This window comes from Protopterus annectens, chromosome 3.part0 (assembly GCF_019279795.1).
Source record: "Protopterus annectens isolate FY-2018-M chromosome 3.part0, PAN1.0, whole genome shotgun sequence".
Lineage (NCBI taxonomy): Eukaryota > Metazoa > Chordata > Ceratodontiformes > Protopteridae > Protopterus > Protopterus annectens.
Window position 1 is genome coordinate 1,356,996,806 of NC_056731.1, and position 18,184 is coordinate 1,357,014,989.

Below are 18,184 nucleotides of genomic sequence, written 5' to 3' on the forward strand. Positions count from 1 at the left end.
TGGAGATGGGTAGTGTAGTAGATGTGTGTACAGTGGTATCATGCCACCAGCCATGTGCCAGCAGGCAATCTATTGACAAACACCACTGTGGTGACCCTCAGGGTGAGTGTGACATGCATCAGCCAATCCTCTGGGTGCCTCCTGCAAATGGCTACTGAGGTGATCCAGTTGACATGTATGCAACATGTATTACAACACATAGTTAGTGTCTGTGATGGAGACCTGTACCCAAGCATGTTCTGTTGACTGTGGTAGTGTAGTGGAGGTACCTGTGGCATGTGGTGCATACATGGTGTTGTCTCCTATATGTGCCATTTATAACGCAGCTGAGTAGACATGTCAGTGTCAGTCAAGCTTTATACCTGCCATCTGCACATCTGTACAGGGACTGACAGACATCATCTTGGCAAGTAGCTATGTAGTAGGATGAATGTGTCGACAGATAGATGTATGACACCAATATGTATGCCATTACTACATGTTGGAGGACCTCACTGACATGTGCTGTACAGACAGTTGTCTAAGGTTACTTTCCACATGTCAGATCATTATGCAGTAGGGGATATATAGTGTGACACAGCTCACACACCAGCAACAGGACAGTGAGGCCTCAGAGTCCAGCTATGCCTGCAGGTGTGTTTGTTGTCAGTACTACATTTAGCAATCTACTCTTGCCTGGCAAAGCACTGTCAACAGCAGTACCAGCATGATACACTACATGCCAGTGTGACAGCATGCAACGTGGGTAACCACGCTAGTATGTAACACATTCACATGGATAACAGTGCTGTACATGTCTTATATACTTGAGTGTCCCAGACATGACACTCGCACCCCTTGCTACTGTAATGACAGCACATAGAGGCATGTATTGTACATGGCATTACATACACTTATTACAGATGTCATTACCCTGCTTTGTAATCAGACTGGGATGTGCGCCTGGTTACCAGGGCTGAGCCATACTTAGCAGGTGTTAGCATTGCTGCAATATAACAGCTAAGCAGATTTGTGCACTGGAAACCAAAGCCTACACGGTGTAAGCACCCGTACGTTTAACCATTGCTTAGCACCACTTAGCTTTGTGCAAACCCGTGCAAATGTGCTTTAAGTTGCTCAAAACTGCCTTAACCACTTTGTATTCAACAGCCCTTGTTCTGCCCAGAAATAAAATACACAGCCCTTGCACCCAGGAGCCTGTACACTATAGTCACAACAGTTAACCACTACACCATGACAGCTGTTAAGACAGTTGTTGTTTTTCCAACAAATCTGTCACTACACATATTGAATAGGATTGAACAATTTCTTTGACTTCCACAATTGTGTAGTACTTGTTATTAATATTACTGTTGCATCACATATATTGTTATATCTAAACATACACATATCAGATGCATACGGTGAGATACATCAGGGAAGGTATACACAACCGTGTATGTTTACACATGACAGGAATATGGATATATACATATACATATGTAGATATATGTCTACATGTACATACACATATATATTCATACATATGTATGTCTACACATCTGTATAGTGCATCAGATATAAGGCCATTTTAGATCTCCCTGTATATATATATGCACATCTTATGTGTACAGATATACCTATTTATGTCAATATATATTTAGATATCTATAACTATATGTGCCTACATATCTAATCAGATATACCTATTTATGTAGATATATATGTAGATATCCATAATTATATGTGCATATATATCTATATATCTGTATATGTATAGACATATATTGCAATGTATGTGTATATCTTTGAGTTTGTATATGTATGTATATATACATATATATATATATATATATATATATATATATATATATATATATATATATATATATATATATATATATATATATATATATATATATATATATATATATATATTCATACATACATATATGTTAACCATATGTCCAGAACATGGAGTGGAGTCCTACCTCAGTTCCAATAGTCCCAACCTCTTAGTGCAAGTGGATGTCATGTATGTATTGCAGGTATATATGTAGACTGTTGCTACTGTAACAGGGGTTGTCTTAACAGACATGTTGTATGTGGGAGGTCACATCTGCTTTTGATATGTATGCCATTGGCTACTGACATACATCCTAAGGACATCATAATACAGTACCACTGCTAGCACAGTAATGATCCTGTGGACTACAACACAGATATGACCAATATGACCAATATATGTGGACAGTCTGGCACTCTGTGGTCAGTCCAGAGGTGTACACAGATGCCCTTCATGTGAGACATGTGGACCACGCCTCACAATGTGGATGTTAACAGCCATGTACATGGGTATATCACGTAAATACTGGACTACAGATGCCCACACAGTTTATGCATTCACACATACCAGTCTGTCCTGACACATAGTACCTGGTAGTGCAGAAATCACATGGTCATATACTACCCAGTAGTTAGTGACATGCATCTGTACAGAATCCCACTGCGTTGTCAGAAATCCACAACAGTTATGGTGGCTTGGCAGCAGTATGTCTTGCAAATAACTGAACATAATAGCACACTAAGCTGCTAGGCATGTCACAAAGCACTGTGCAAACTACAGGCGGACTGCCACAGCACTGGGCTTCATTTTGTATGGGGGAATACACATGTACCTGCAAATATAGCAGGCTCTAAACACATGTCACAGCACAGAGTAACAGACACCTGTGAGAAAGTGCATACCCACAACCAATGTGAACACAGCCACTGCCAGATATGGTACACAAGCTCAATATGACACTGTGTGGACTGTCTGACAAACACCATCCTCATATGTGCCACTCACACACTAACCCTACATACACTGGGTCATGACACAGTGTGGTCCAATGCCTGTCTGTGGTATGGGACATGTGTGTGTCTGGCCCTACAGACATGTGAGCCGATAGGGTACCATACACTGGAGCATCATGTAACATCAGATAGAACAGGACTAAGAACAATGGCATCTACCACAGTCTGTGCACAGCCCAAGGTACGTATGCGCAATACACATACTGTCAACAATCACCATGAGTACACAGACCCCAGTACTGTACACACAACCGCAGAATGCCCTGGTTATGTCCTCAGAAATAACCCCTACTATACATAACATGTCTAGAAGTCTGATATCTGACAGGCTTATTATCAGGTATGATGTCAATAAATAATGGTGTACAGAACATATGCACCTCTTACTGCATGACGTATGTGCAAAGGTTGACAGACGTGTGCTGGAGGCACAAACACTGGGCCAATATTGGCATATTGCTGTGATAACCTCATACATTTACTGTCGTACCAGGGTTTGTTGTGACATATGTCCTATGAGGGATATGAAGCCAGTAACTCTCATGGCTGTCACCACGTACTGACTGCAATCCTCAGACTACACTTCTCCAGTTCTAACATAGATGTTCTGTGAGTAACACAAGAAACATAAAGCTCCACACACTGCCCAGTCTGCAGATTACCTTACAGGTGGGAGTTTCGTCAAACACACAACACTGTCATGACAGATATTAAATCATGTAGACCAGCCATATCCACACACACCCTGTTAAAATGACATTTCTCCAAATGCAGAAGAGCAACACTTACATTCTCTAGTCATGTCTGGCACATCCCCCTCCTGTCTGTTGGCTTGTTTCCACAGTGTATGTTGTTAGAGGTAAATCCCAATACCATCCGTGATGCTGTTTGCCAAACACCAAATTGAGGTACTGCTCACAGTGAATGAAGAGGCCCAACACCCACATGATGTTCCTAGCTATTGGAGTGTGTTTCCATGCAATTGGCTATGGGAATATTACCACAGCTGTTCCACATGCAATCAGCTAGAGGGGGACTGCAATTCGTGCAGAGGCCATCAGCAGATCAGGAGCATCACTTACAAAACACAAGCTGCTGCCTAAGCAAAGTAGGCATACTTCTTCACATCCACCAGAGAGGGAGTGAGAGAGACAGAGACAAAGTAAGTCAGGGAGAGGATGGGAGAGTAAAACCTAAGCATGTTTGTGTCACACACCTACCAGTACGGGGTTTCAGATCCCTGACTGACTGTATTACTATCACATGTCTATGTAGTTATTGCATGCACCACATAGCTTACATGTTGGGGAGTTGTCCAAAGGTATATCTGATGGTGAGTGACATCTGCAGCAGTGATATAGGAGTGATAAGGTAGGTGTAGTACACGTGTCTGTCCACATGAACAGGTGTCAATGTCAACAGAGCCACATTCTCTCTGAGACTCACACACACATTGACACAGTTAGCAGGGTCAGGAATAGACTTCCTAACTAGCTAGTTTGCCACAATACAGTAATGCGCAGGTATCACATGCACCACAGGGGTTATCTGGATGATATATGGGGAAAGGGTATGTGAAGGTGTCTGACATCAGGCTCCATGCTTCAGTAGGCCAATGGGAGTTGTAGTGAGTGTGAATGTGGTCATACTCCACACATAAAGACACAGTGTGCCAGTACTGACATGCATGGGTGCATTGCTTCACAGGTGTGTAGTGGTTGACTGTGCTAGAAGGCTGTACAAGGCTGGGTGAAGGGTATACCTTGGCATCAGGCCACATGACAATGGCCTGCAGTGTGGCTCAGGGGTGTAGTGTCCGGATTGGCCCACACAGGTGGGTATTGTATTCACCATCCAGTCACCTGGGTTACTATTGTGTGTGGCCAGTGGTGTGCAATGCTGTGGAATGCTTGCCATGTGTGTGTTCTATAGTCCATGACATGGACCGTGTCTGGGATGTGCACACATCCCACATGCATGTTCAGTGACATGTGGAACTGTACCTGGAGTGTCTGGCCCATGTTGTGTACACAGATTGTTATCATCAGATGTGCCAGTCCTGGCCTCATGTGGCAGGAACTGGTAATGGACACCAGGTTGACCCTGCACCGACATTGATAGCATGATACAGGTATTCCCTGGTGTCAGTGTCATCTCTCTATACAGGGCATGTGTTTAAGGCATGGTATGTCATTTGTGGGTCACATTTGATGGCACCACAGTTGTTGCAGGTGTCCAGTGGGGAACATAGTGAAGGCACACTGTCTGCAATTATGTGCTTATTGTAGTGATGGGAGAGGGTGCCATGCCCTAGTCCACTGCAATCACACCATCGTTACTATCTGTGGGCAATATGCAGGGTACTACCAACAAAGCGGTTGTTGCCTAGGCAAGTGTGTTTGTGTATGAGACATGGGATAAGAGTGTTCTCTGGGTAATACAAGGGTTACTTAATTTGTTCTCCAGGCCTTCATGTCCCATGTAGGGGTATAGATTGGCACCCCAGCCTCTCAGGTATTTGACATCTGTTATCCTTGTAAGGTGGACATTGTGACATATAATAGGTCCACCATATAAGAAATCTGCAAAACCTGCTCCTCAATGAGTCCAGTTGTAACATGCTCACAGCCACCTCCATACAGGATACGAATGACAAACACAGACACACACATTGTTGTCTGGGTTTAGAACTCCTACCTAACTAGTTTATCACACTACAGCATTACACAGTTATAGGATGCGCCACAGAGATTACTGGGATACTCCTTCCCCAAAGGTGTATTTCAAAGTGAATGACATCAACAGGCTTGCCAAAGTAGGGCACTGAAAGTTGTAGTGACTGTGAATGGCCTCAAAAGCATTGCTCCCTACACAGACAAACAAGCACACAAACATCCAAGCTTGCCATGTCTGGGAATTGAATCCCTACAGAAATACTATATCACACTACAGCATTACGCTGTTCTAGGACACACCATGGAAATTACTGGGCTTCACTTTCCCCAAAGGTGTATTTCAAGGTAAATGACATCAGCCAGCATGCAAAGTAGGGCATTTGAAATTGTAGTGAGTGTGACTAGCCTAAAAAGCATTGCTCCCTACACAGACAAACACACACACAGTTGCCATGTCTAGGATTAGCACTCCTGCCAAGCTAGTTTATCACACTACAGCATTACACAGTTATAGGATGTACCACAGAGACTACTGGACTACTCTTTCCCCAAAGGTGTATTTCAAAGTGAATGACATCAGCAGGCTTGCCAAAGTAAGGCAATGGAAGTTGTAATGACTGTGAATGGCCTCAAAAGCATTGCTCCATACACAAACAAACTAACATCCACACTTTCCATGTCTGGGAATCAAACTCCTATCTAACTAGCTTATCACACTACAACATTACGCAATTATAAGGTGTGCCACAGAGAATACTGGATTACTCCTTCCCCAAAGGTGTATTTCACTGGGAATGACATCAGCAGGCTTGCCAAAGAAGGGGAATGGGGCTGTAGTGACTGTGAATGGCCTCAAAAGTATTGCTCCCTACACAGACAAACTAACACACACACAAACATCCACACTTACTATGTCTGGGAATAAAACTCCTACCTGACTAGTGTATCACACTACAGCATTATGCAGTTATAAGACACACCACAGAGATTACTGGACTACACTTTCTCCAAAGGTGTATTTCAAGGTGAATGACATCAGCAGGCATGCCAAAGTATGACATTTGAAATTGCAGTGAGTGTGACTAGCCTAAAAAGCATTGCTCGCTACACAAACAAACACACAGTTTTCATGTCTGGGATTAGAACTCCGACCCAATTAGTGTATCACACTACAGCATTACACAGTTACAGGATGTGCCACAGAGATTAGTGGGCTACTTCTTCCCCAAAGGTGTATTTCAAAGTGAATGACATCAGCAGGCTTGCCAAAGTAGGGCACCGGAGGTTGCAGTGACTGTGAATAGCCTCAAAAGCATTGCTCCCTACATAGACAAACTAACACACACACAAACATACACACTTGGGATGTCTAGAAATAGAACTCCTACCTAACTAGATTATCACACTACAGCATTATGCAGTTATAGAAAACATGCCACAGAGATTACTGGGCTACTCCTTCTCCAAAGGTGTATTTCAAAGTGAATGACATCAGCAGGCATGCCAAAGTAGGGCATTTGAATTCTAGTGAGTGTGACTAGCCTAAAAAGGTATTGACCCCTACACAGAGAAACACACACACACACAGTTGCCACATGTGGGATTAGAACTCCTACCTAACAAGTTTATCACACTACAGCATCACACAGTGATAGGATGTGTCATAGAGATTACTGGGTTATCCCTTCCCCAAAGGTGTATTGCAAAATGACTGACATCAGCAGGCTTGCCATAGTAAGGCAATGGGGAGGGCAGTGTGTATGCATGGGCCATAACCTATTCATCTAGAGGTAGACACAACACACTCAGGCACACACAGGTTTATATTCCACAGGTATGTGTATACAACTGCTAGATGACTACTGCCTTGTACAGTCATGTTGCACAGTTAGCATTAGCACCACAGAGTCTATAACGCTGAGGGATTCCAGAGGCAAATGTCTATGGTGAGTGACATTTACACATCATGTGGTTGTAGCCATTTGGCTGTGTGCTGGATGGCCTCATGATGGAAGGCTCTTTGTCACTAGAACTCTCTTCCACACATCTATGTATGTGTACTTTTAGCATATGATGGTGTGTTGTCCTTGGATATATGTGTGTATTCCTATCCAATATGTGTGCAAAGCATGACTGGTGCATACTGAGGAGTATATGCACTAACATCTGCAACTGTCAGATATGTATGGTCCACTGCTGTTGCCAGACATGGGCTTCATTTCATTGTGTGTGAGCATGCCCAGTATGACCCTTCAGTATTTTGTTGTCTGACATTGCCTTCATTTCTCTAAGTGTGGGAGCATGGCAAGTATGCCGTTCGGTATTGAATGTGTGGATCCATTCCAGGTAGACTATACTCCAGTGCAGACTTTTGAGTTTACACCTACAGCTAGCAAACTGTTTCTGCAGGATATCTGTAGATCAGTTGACAATATGGGGTCAAACTGGGCAAGGGATAGTGGGTACTGTAGGTAATTGTGTCTGTGTTGCTTCTGCTACATGGTTCTGGTGTTATCAGAGATATTCAGACATGTGTACTGTTATACACTGTGATGTTTTATGTCATCAAGTACTATCAGGAAGACATTTTTGCTCACAGTGTTGTCCCAGGGAACAAAGAGTGAATGCAGCTGTGTCTAGTATTGTGGTCAAATGCCTACATATTCCTGCAAACTAATGCCATCCTGGAGGGGGAGCTGCAGACAATTGCTGCTGGGTCTGTGTACCTGTTTCAACACCTTGGTACAGTGTTGGCACAGGATCCCATACTTGTACATCCATAGACGTGACAGTATGGCCTTATCTTGCTGTGGCAATACCTCACAGCTGTGCAGATTCACACAGGTTACACAGAGGCAAGGGTCATAAGTCAGGACATTACCCCTATTTTGGCTTACGAGCAGATTTGTAGCCACCCATTCTTGTGTTTGCAGCCAGGGATAGTATGTACACATATCTGTGTTTCGGACTTTGCACACTCCATGCTGCCCATGCCACCAACCCCTCTATTATTCTAGCCTCTTCCATACATTATGCAAACATTCTCTGATACTTTCCTTAAAGTTATCACCTCATCACAGCAATATATTGGTGATGGTCCACAGTTCATGCAGTAGGACATGGTGTACATGTTACTGTGGTTTGTCCACATGGCCTTGCATATGGGTTCTGTGGACTGTGTTATGTTGTTATTTGGGAGTCCATGACATAACACACATTGGCAGCATGGGTGAGACATAGGCCTTTGGAAGAGGACTGTAGGCGATTTGGTAGTGATGCAGGCCAGCTGTAGCAGGCCATTGCATTCTGTCAGTCCTACAGTCCCAGGCTGCAATACAGTATATTCCCCTGGGGTGACAGGGTAGGTGTGCTAGGTGTTCATGCCAATACTTTCTGTCAGTATTGATCCAGTGGTGTGGATGCTGGCAGGATGCTGCTTACAGCTAGGGACACACCTGCATGAGACACCTGGACTGCATGCTGCATTCTTTCACTATTGCCATACACAGGTGTGGGTCATATTGTACTCATTCCCAACAGCAGGGGTAAGACCAGAGAGGTACCTGTGGGTGGTGGTTGAGTGAGCTGGGTATATGTGTGCTGTGGACACTACTTGCATCTGACTCACAGATATACATGGGACATTCCACATATGCTGGCTATTGCAGGGACATCAGCTGTTTCTCAGTACATCATTTCTATGACCTTTGTGGTCTGCAAGTGTTTGGCCAGACAACGTTGGTATTCCCTACTACAAGCCCAAATAATGTGCTGCAAACCTGTATGTACCAAAGGTGTCTTCATTTAACGGTTACACATTATATTCTGTGTGTCTGGGGTACTTTTTCCTGTGTACTGATTGTATATCTAGCCCAACAGTCATGCCATGTCCATCTTTCAGATGGTGACACATATTACCGCCATACATTTACAATGGCTTACTGCTAGCATGTGTTATACTGGGGAGCATTGTATTTGGCACTACAGTTGTGAGGACTTGGCCCTGTCATTGGTAGTAGTGGGCAATGGCCACCAAGACAAACCTCACCATGCATACATACTGTCCACTCTCACACAATATAAAACACACACCAAACTAACACACGCAGACCTGCATATTGTACACATGCTACAATCTATCCTGCTACCTTGGGCACCTCAGTTAATCTGTGCTCCACTGGTATCATACTTACACATACATGTTACTACATTTCTACATAGGATTGGGGGGCAAACCTGTGTGTTACTACGTGTCTACATAGGAATGGGGGGAACACCTGACTGTTACTACATTTCTACATAGGATTGGGGGGGCACACCTGACTGTTACTACATGTCTACATCAGATTGGGGGGGCACACCAGACTGTTAATACATTTCTACATAGGATTGGGGGAGCACACCTGTGTGTTGCTACATATTTCGATAGGAATGGGGAGCACACCTGACTGTTACTACATTTCTACATAGGATTATGGGGGGCACACCTGTGTGTCACTATGTGTCTACATAGGAATAGGAGGCACACCTGACTGTTACTACATTTCTACTTAGGAGTGGGGGGCACACCTGACTCTTACTACGTATCTGCATTGGATTGGGGGGCACACCAGACTGTTACTATATTTCTACATAGGATTGGGGGGGGGCACACCTGACACTTGTACACATTTGCTATGACTGTACTGGTATGTTAGGTACTCCATTTCATTCTGTATTATAACCTATCATGCTGACTAGAGGCATATCAGTGTACTACAGGTCTTAGGTTTGATTGACCTACATATCAGTTTCTGACTTCTTACCCATCAGAACTAACATCCCACTGCCTGTCCTGTTGTAGTCTGTCTGTGTAGGCCTAGGGGCATCACCCATAGCCATCATTCAGAGGCCTTAGCACAGCCTTTGTTTGTGTTTGTCTACACCTGTCCTGCTGGCTGAGACTGTTGTTGGGTGTGTGAGCCTCTATGACTGGCATGTGTGTGTCATATGGACACTCATGTGGCCCAGCACATTTCCTGCAGTGGGATTTGTCACCATGTGTAGTACTGGCTACTATGGTGACACCAGTATTTGTTACAGATTTCATGCTGCCACTGTAGGTGTCTACTATCTGCTGGCATCCCATTCAGTCACCCGATTCCCTTGCATGCTCACATCCATAACATAGATACAAGTAACAACACATACTACTCCATTCGGCAGTTGGTAGGAAGAGTGACTTACCTTGTGGGTGTGCCAGTATTGCGGATGGTGCTCGAGGGCTGACTATGTCGGCTGCACATAGTACACTCCCTATACATGGTTTGTTATGTTTGGCTACTTTTTACTGTATGTGCGAGTCAGAGAGAGGTGTCATTCCCTGGGTCCCTACTGTGTCAGTGCATGTGCTATGCATTGCCTCTTTGTCAAGGCCAGGGCATACTGGGCATGCCTCCTTCTGCCTACTGAGGCAGGCTCAGGTTGTTCCTCCTCCAAGTCACTCTGTGCCTGTGCAGGCCTTGGCAATGATGAGGGACTGTGTAGCCCTGCCCCATGCTGTTCCTGCTGCAGCTGTTTCTGCAGGATCATATTGTGTAGCATGGCACATACGATGACAATTTGAGTACATGTAGCTGGAGAGTAATGCAAGGCTCCACTGGATGTGTCCAGGCACCGGAACCATGACTTGAGCATACCAAGCACATGCTCTGTCATAATCCCGGTCTGTGCGTGTGCCTCATTAAGGAGTTCTTGTTTGGGTGTGTGTGCATTAATAATGGGTGTCATCAGCCATGGGTCCAGTGCATAACCAGCATCCCTCACTAAGTGACCGTTAGGGATGTCCCCATTGGCAAATCTCTGGTACAGCTGTGTCAGATGCCAGATGTCAGAGTTGTGATAACTTCCAGTGCAGCCAGCACACACATTCATTATAATGCCCTGGGCATCACACACAACCTGGCAGTTGATAGAGGGGAAGCCCTTGCGGTTGATGTAGACCCTACCATGCTCACCGAGTGGTGCTTTGATGCATATGAGCATGCAGCCTATAGCACCCACTACCTCACGGTATTCTGCTATTTGGTGGAAGAGACGCATATTGCTGGCCAACGCCTCATGGGTGTTGGGGAAATATACGTGCTCATCGGCATGTGCTGACATGGCATCCAGGAACTGGTGGAGTACCCTGGATGATGATACCTGTGAGATCCCCATGATATCCCCAGTTGGCCTTTGGAAGGTACCTGTGGCTAGTATTCTTAGGCCTACACATACCTTGGTATCCACTGGGATCATTCCCTTCTGTTAGTTCTGTTTGTCAGGCATGGCCGGCACAGCTCAACAATTTGCTGTAGGAGGTCTCTGTCCACCATATAGTGCTCCACTATCTCCAGCTTATGTAGCCCCAGGCAGGTTACCCTGGGTCTGTACACTCTTCTTCATTTCCTCACTGTGGGTTGGTTGACAGCATTCTCATCCTCACCACACTCAGCTTCTTCCACATATTAATGTATGATAGCTACTGCAGCCCCTACCATTTTGTGTTTTTTGTTTGTTAAAATTTCCCCGCTTGTATACACCGGTGGTATAGAGTATGTGGGAAAAACCAGAGGGAAAGGTGTTTGCATAGTTTATAGTAGTGTTCTGGGCTGCTGCCTGTGTAATTGGCTGATTCTGATACATTTCACCTGCCAGCTATGCTAGTTCTCCTTGATTACCTTCCTACTGCTGTTTTCCCTTCCCATTGCCTTCCTGTTTACATCCGGGGGCGCACTGTGCAAACACAGTGCTCAAATGTGCACAGTGCTGCTATTTCCTGGTTTACTTTTTTTTCCTTTAAAACCTGGTTTGCAGCGCGCACACCCGCTTAGGCAATGTAAAGAGTACTAGGCAGCCTCAGACACACCCCCTTTCTTAGCTCTGTTAAGCTAAGGGCAAACCCTCCACTCCTCTTACAGTATGCCTGACACCCCCCCCCAATGATGTCAGCTGTTTCTTAGGCTTGAACTAAGCTATTCCTGCACTTAAACTGTTGGGTGCTTACTAGCACTGAGGGAAATCTGAGATTCAGTATCATTCCCCTCATTTGCATAGGATTGCCTGCTAATGCATAGGTTACAGGTCCCACACTGAGCACCCCCCCCTCTTAGCAACCACTATTCACTGGCCATGTTGTCTTCTGTCTGCCATTGAGTATTATGGCAAAATAGTGATTTTGGTTAGACTGCTTATTTCAGGTTATTTTGTATATTTTTGGCCCAATCCCGTTTGCGCGCCACTGCCCTACGCTTACACAGCCGAAATCGGCTAAAAAAATAAAAGTTATTTTTATTAAGCTGTTTTCCATGCCAATGGCCATATATTTGACCATTGGCATGCTTTACATGTTATATACACCCTTTATTTGGAGCTGTCATGGCTCCGTTTTGTAGTTTGCAGAAATGTACTTGGTTATTAACGAGTACATTTCTGCAGGTTACACTAGTCCTGCACGGCTGGCTGCCAGCTTCCTGGATCACTAATTCACCTCATTTGCATGGTTTTCACCTGCAAATGGGGTAATTTGCATACAGGAGCTGCGTCTTATGCAGGAATAGTGCAGAAGCACTCATGCACGTCCCTGCAGCTTATTCCTGGATCACACGGCATGTCCTTGCAGCTTATTCCTGGATCGCACGGCAGATATATTGCCTCCTACAGCTCCTGCACTGTTCCTGCACACTGTTCAGAGCTTGCTGAATCAAGGGGGCTTATTCCTAGTGGCCATTACCTCTGCAAAGAGTCTCTGAGTTACAGTCCCTATCATGCAAATCACCCTACTTCATTTTTCATAAAATAAGTAATAAAAAGTAATAGGGAAAACACCAGGCTCAGGATTCCCAAGCACTTCAAAAGCCACAGCAGTCCACTCAATGTATATTGAAAAAATAAGCAGTCTTTTATTCACATCCAAAACTCCTTAAGATTTAATGCTTTCGTTTATTGTACCATAGACTTCATCAAAACAAATAAAAAGACATTCACCACTGCTATTTATGCCATTTTCAAACCAATGCGTTCATTAATTAACAGCAACTACTTCATTAGCTTAAAGCAACAGTAGCAATCTGCCACGTGAGTTCCAGTTTAAATTAAAAAAAATGTATGTATAAAACACTAAAACTTTTAAATAAACAATGAGTAACCATTGTTGTTCATAAAAAATGTTAAAAATATTTAAAACCTAATAGCAATGAAGATAATTTTAAGCTGTAAACTTGTGTTCTTGTAATAAATATACTATAAGATGTTCTAATGAAAAGCTGAAGCTTAACCTATATACGATACATCCATAATAGTGTGACATATTTATAACAATGATACATTCATACTTACTGTTATATCTACTATTGTCTCAATTCCAGCAAAGGTTATCATTAGTACCAGGGACACAAGTTCCATTTAACAACTGCCATCTCACCTCTCTCTCTTTCAAAATAGCTTTTATATCCCCCCCCCCCCCTGGGCTGTGATATAACTATTTCCACAATTCCAAACCTAAAGGCAGCACAAGTAGGATTAGTGGGTCTATATTATATGTTTGAAGGTTTAAAACTTTGACTCTCATATGATCAACACCATATGAGCAAAGTTTTAAAACTTCGAACAAATAATACAAAATTAAAAAAAAAAAAAAAAAAAAACTTACCTGAATACTTAAATATACCAACTCCGAGATTGTACAAAATTGAAGTAAAGGGAAATATTCCCTACGGCGATCTCCGTTGAAACTTGTGAGCTTTCAAAAGTTCGCTCATATGGTGTTGACCATATGAAGCTCAAACCTTTGAATGTTCAAGATTTCTAACGGAACCCGGATTAGCTACTATATGTCTATATAAAGCACTATTTTTGTCCTTTCTCCTTATATTATAAAGATGTTCGTATATCCTGTTTTTAAAAGCTCTACAGGTTTTCCCTATATAGAATGCAGCACAGGTGTTACACTTAGCTAAGTATATCACCTGCTTAGTATTACAATTCCCTTTCTTAAATATATCTTTGTTTTATTAACATTCTCTGGAATAATATAGTTGTCTTCTATGATAGCAAAGCACCTTGTCGCACCTACCACATTTTGTAGTACCTTCAATAGTTCTTCCTTGTGTACCTCTATTATATTCAAATTTATTTTTCAAGTTTGGGACAGTTTTGTACATGAAGTTAGGCTTGTGCCCCAAGATTCTACAAACTTCGGCATCACCTTTTAGGTGAGCCCAATTTCTTGTAACTATATTTTTTTACTATTTCTGTTGTTGGATTATATATATACTTTTTGGATGTGAATAAAAGACTGCTCGTTTTTTCAATATGCATTGAGTGGACTGCTGTGGCTTTTGAAGTGCTTGGGAATCCTGTGCCTGGTGTTTTCCCTATTACTTTTTATTACTTATTCTTTGCTGGTTGTAAGGATAACACTGACAGTTTTGGTTTAATTTTTCATAAAGACAGAGTACAATTGAGAGCAAATCCCTCCTTTCTTCCAAAAGTGATTACCTAATCCAGCATCAACCAGACCTTACAGTTGCCAACTTTTTTTCCCTAATTTTACCAATAAAGGAAAATACACTCTTCATTTGTTGGATGTTCATAGACAGTTGCGTTTTTATCTCCATAAAACGAAAGAATTCTGTAAATCTGACCAATTATTTGTGGCATTCTCTTCCTTAAGAATGGGTTGTGCAGTCACCAAAGTTACCTTAGCTAAATGGTTGAGACTGCATTTCTTTCCTCTATCAGTCACAAGGACTTCAACTTCCCAAAACAGTTCAAGCTCATACTACGAGGGCAGTTGCCACATCAGCAGTTTTTCATGCAACAGCTTCTTTGGATGACATTTGTGCAGCAGCCACTTGGTCTAATCACCATACATTTATCGCACATTACAAATGAGATCAGGTCTCAAGAGGTCGAGCATCCTTTGGCTCTATGTTGCTTCAGAATATTCTTCCATGAGACCTCCCAAGGTACACACATTGCTGGCGATTCTGTCCCACCGTCAAGGATTAGGTGAAGATTAACAATATTAGATAAAGATGTTATGTCTTACCGTATTTCCTTATATTCTACTCTACTCACATCTATATGATCTTTCATGTATCAAATAGCTTAATTTTGTATTGTACTTGCACCTGTGAAATTTTGTTTTGTTTATATATATATATATATATATATATATATATATATATATATATATATATATATATATATAATATTGTACTTTACTTTTGAGGAGCTTTTCTCCCCGGGCCTCTGCTGAAAATGGACATGTATCCAGCTGGATTAGCCTGGTCAGTAAATGTAAAATAAAATAAATAAATAAATAATGTTCCATCTGTGTTGTTCATCTTCAGCAGTCCTTGACATTACCCTCCCACCTTCCCCCGACCTAAAATTTTTAGTAGGCCTCACCGGTTCAGATCCAGTTCTCATCAAGAATCCATCATTGGCCTCATCTCTGTCTGTATATATGTCTAGATGTAGGTATGTTTACATATATATATCTATATCTATATATATATATATATATATATATATATATATATATGTGTGTGTGTGTGTGTGTGTGTATATAAATTATACACACACACACACACACACACACACACATATATATATATATATATATATATATATATGTGTGTGTGTGTGTGTGTGTGTGTGTGTATATAAAATTATTTGATATTTTTGTATATATTCTGCCATCTGGCAAACTCGATCTGAGGTAATATCTATGAGTAGCATTATGGGTAGAGCATGGGCTCGAGAGTTTGGAGAGTGCGAGCTGGAAAATAACAGCTGAGTCGGTTCCGAGGGTAATGAACCAAACCCACCGTCAAGGATTGATGAAGATAAACAACACAGATGGATCATTATGGTAAGACATAACTTCTTTATGCTGTTCATTATTCAAGTTAAAACAAAATAGTTTCTATACCTATATTGTGTGTAGACATTTGAGCATGTTAAGCAAATTAAAATGTCCGGTAAAATGCTAGAAGATAGAATAATATGATTATAATGCCTTTAGTATTATTTATTTAATCTGCAACATTTTATTTGTGCTGATCAAATTTGTTTTACAGTTAGCGAAAACCTACCCCCGGATTCTCTATGCCTTGCACAGCGTGCAGGAGCTCTAGCAGGCAATATGTCTGCCGTGTGATCCAGGAACAGCCTGCAAGGGCATACACGAGCGCTTTTGCACTAGTCCTGCAGGGACTAAGCCCCTGTTGGCAAATCACCCCATTTACAGGAGAAATCCATGCAAATGAGGTGATTTTGCGATCCAGGAAGCTTGCAACTGGCCGTGAAGGACTAGTGCAATCTGCAGAAATGTACTTTGTTAGTAACTGAGTACATTTCTGAAAACTACAAAATGTAGCTGTGACAGCTCGAAATAAAGGTTGCATATCAGTTAGTAAGTATGCCAATGGCCAAGTATAAGGCCATTGGCATTGCAAACAGGCAAAAAAATAAAAAAAAAATCAACCTTTATTTTTTTTTAGCCGTTCACGGCTGTTTAAGCGTAGGGCAGTGGCACGCAAATGGGATCAGGGGGAAAATAACAAAATCAGCCTAAACTAAGCATTCTAACTAAAATCAGTATTCTGCCATGCAAGTTGATGGCAGGCAGAAGACAACATGGCCAGTGAGTAGTGATTGCTAAGGGGGGAGGCTCAGAGTGAGACATGTAACTATGCATTAGCAGGCAATCCTATGCAAATGAGGGGAATTATAGTGAATCCCAGTTTTCCCCAGCATGCTAGTCAGGTCCCAACAGTGTAAGAGTAGGAATAGCTTGGTACAAGCCTAGGAGTTAGCTGACATAATAGGGGGTGTGTGTCAGGCATAGTGTAAGCAGATTGGAGCCCTGTGGCTCGGGTTTGCTCCTAGCTTAGCACAACTAAGCTAGGGGGTGTGTCTGAATCTGCCTAGCTCTCTTTACATTGCCTAAGCGGGTGTGTGTACCATGCACTGGGTTTTAAAGGAAGAAGACAAAAGTTAAACCAGGAAATAGCAGCACTGTGCACATTTGAGCACTCTGTCTGCACGGCGCACCCCCGGACTTAAACAGGAATGCAATGGGAAGGGAAAACAGCAGTAGGAAGGTAATCAAGGTGAACTAGCATAGCTGACAGGTGAAATGTATCAGAATCAGCCAATTACACAGGCAGCAGACCAGCCCAGCCAGAACACTACTATAAACTATGCAAACACCTTCCCCTTTGGTTTTTCCCACACTCTACACCACCAGTGTATACAAGCGAGGAACTTTTAATAAACAAACCTACAAAATGAGAGGGGCTGCAGCAGACAACATAGAACAACCTGTGCAAGATGCCAAGGGTGGTGAGGATGTGAATGCTGCTGATCAACCCACAGTGAAGAGACGGAGAAGAGTGTACAGACCCAGGGTAACCTACCAGGGGCTACATGAGCTGGAGATAGTGGAGCACTATAGGGTGGACAGGGACCTCCTACAGCAAATTGTTGAGCTGTGCCGGCCACATCTGACACACCACACTGACTGAGGGGAACCCATCCAAGTGGATACCAGGTATGTGTAGGCCTAGGAATACTAGCCACAGGTACCTCCCAAAGCTCAACTGGAGATATTATGGGGATCTCACAGGCATCAGCATCCA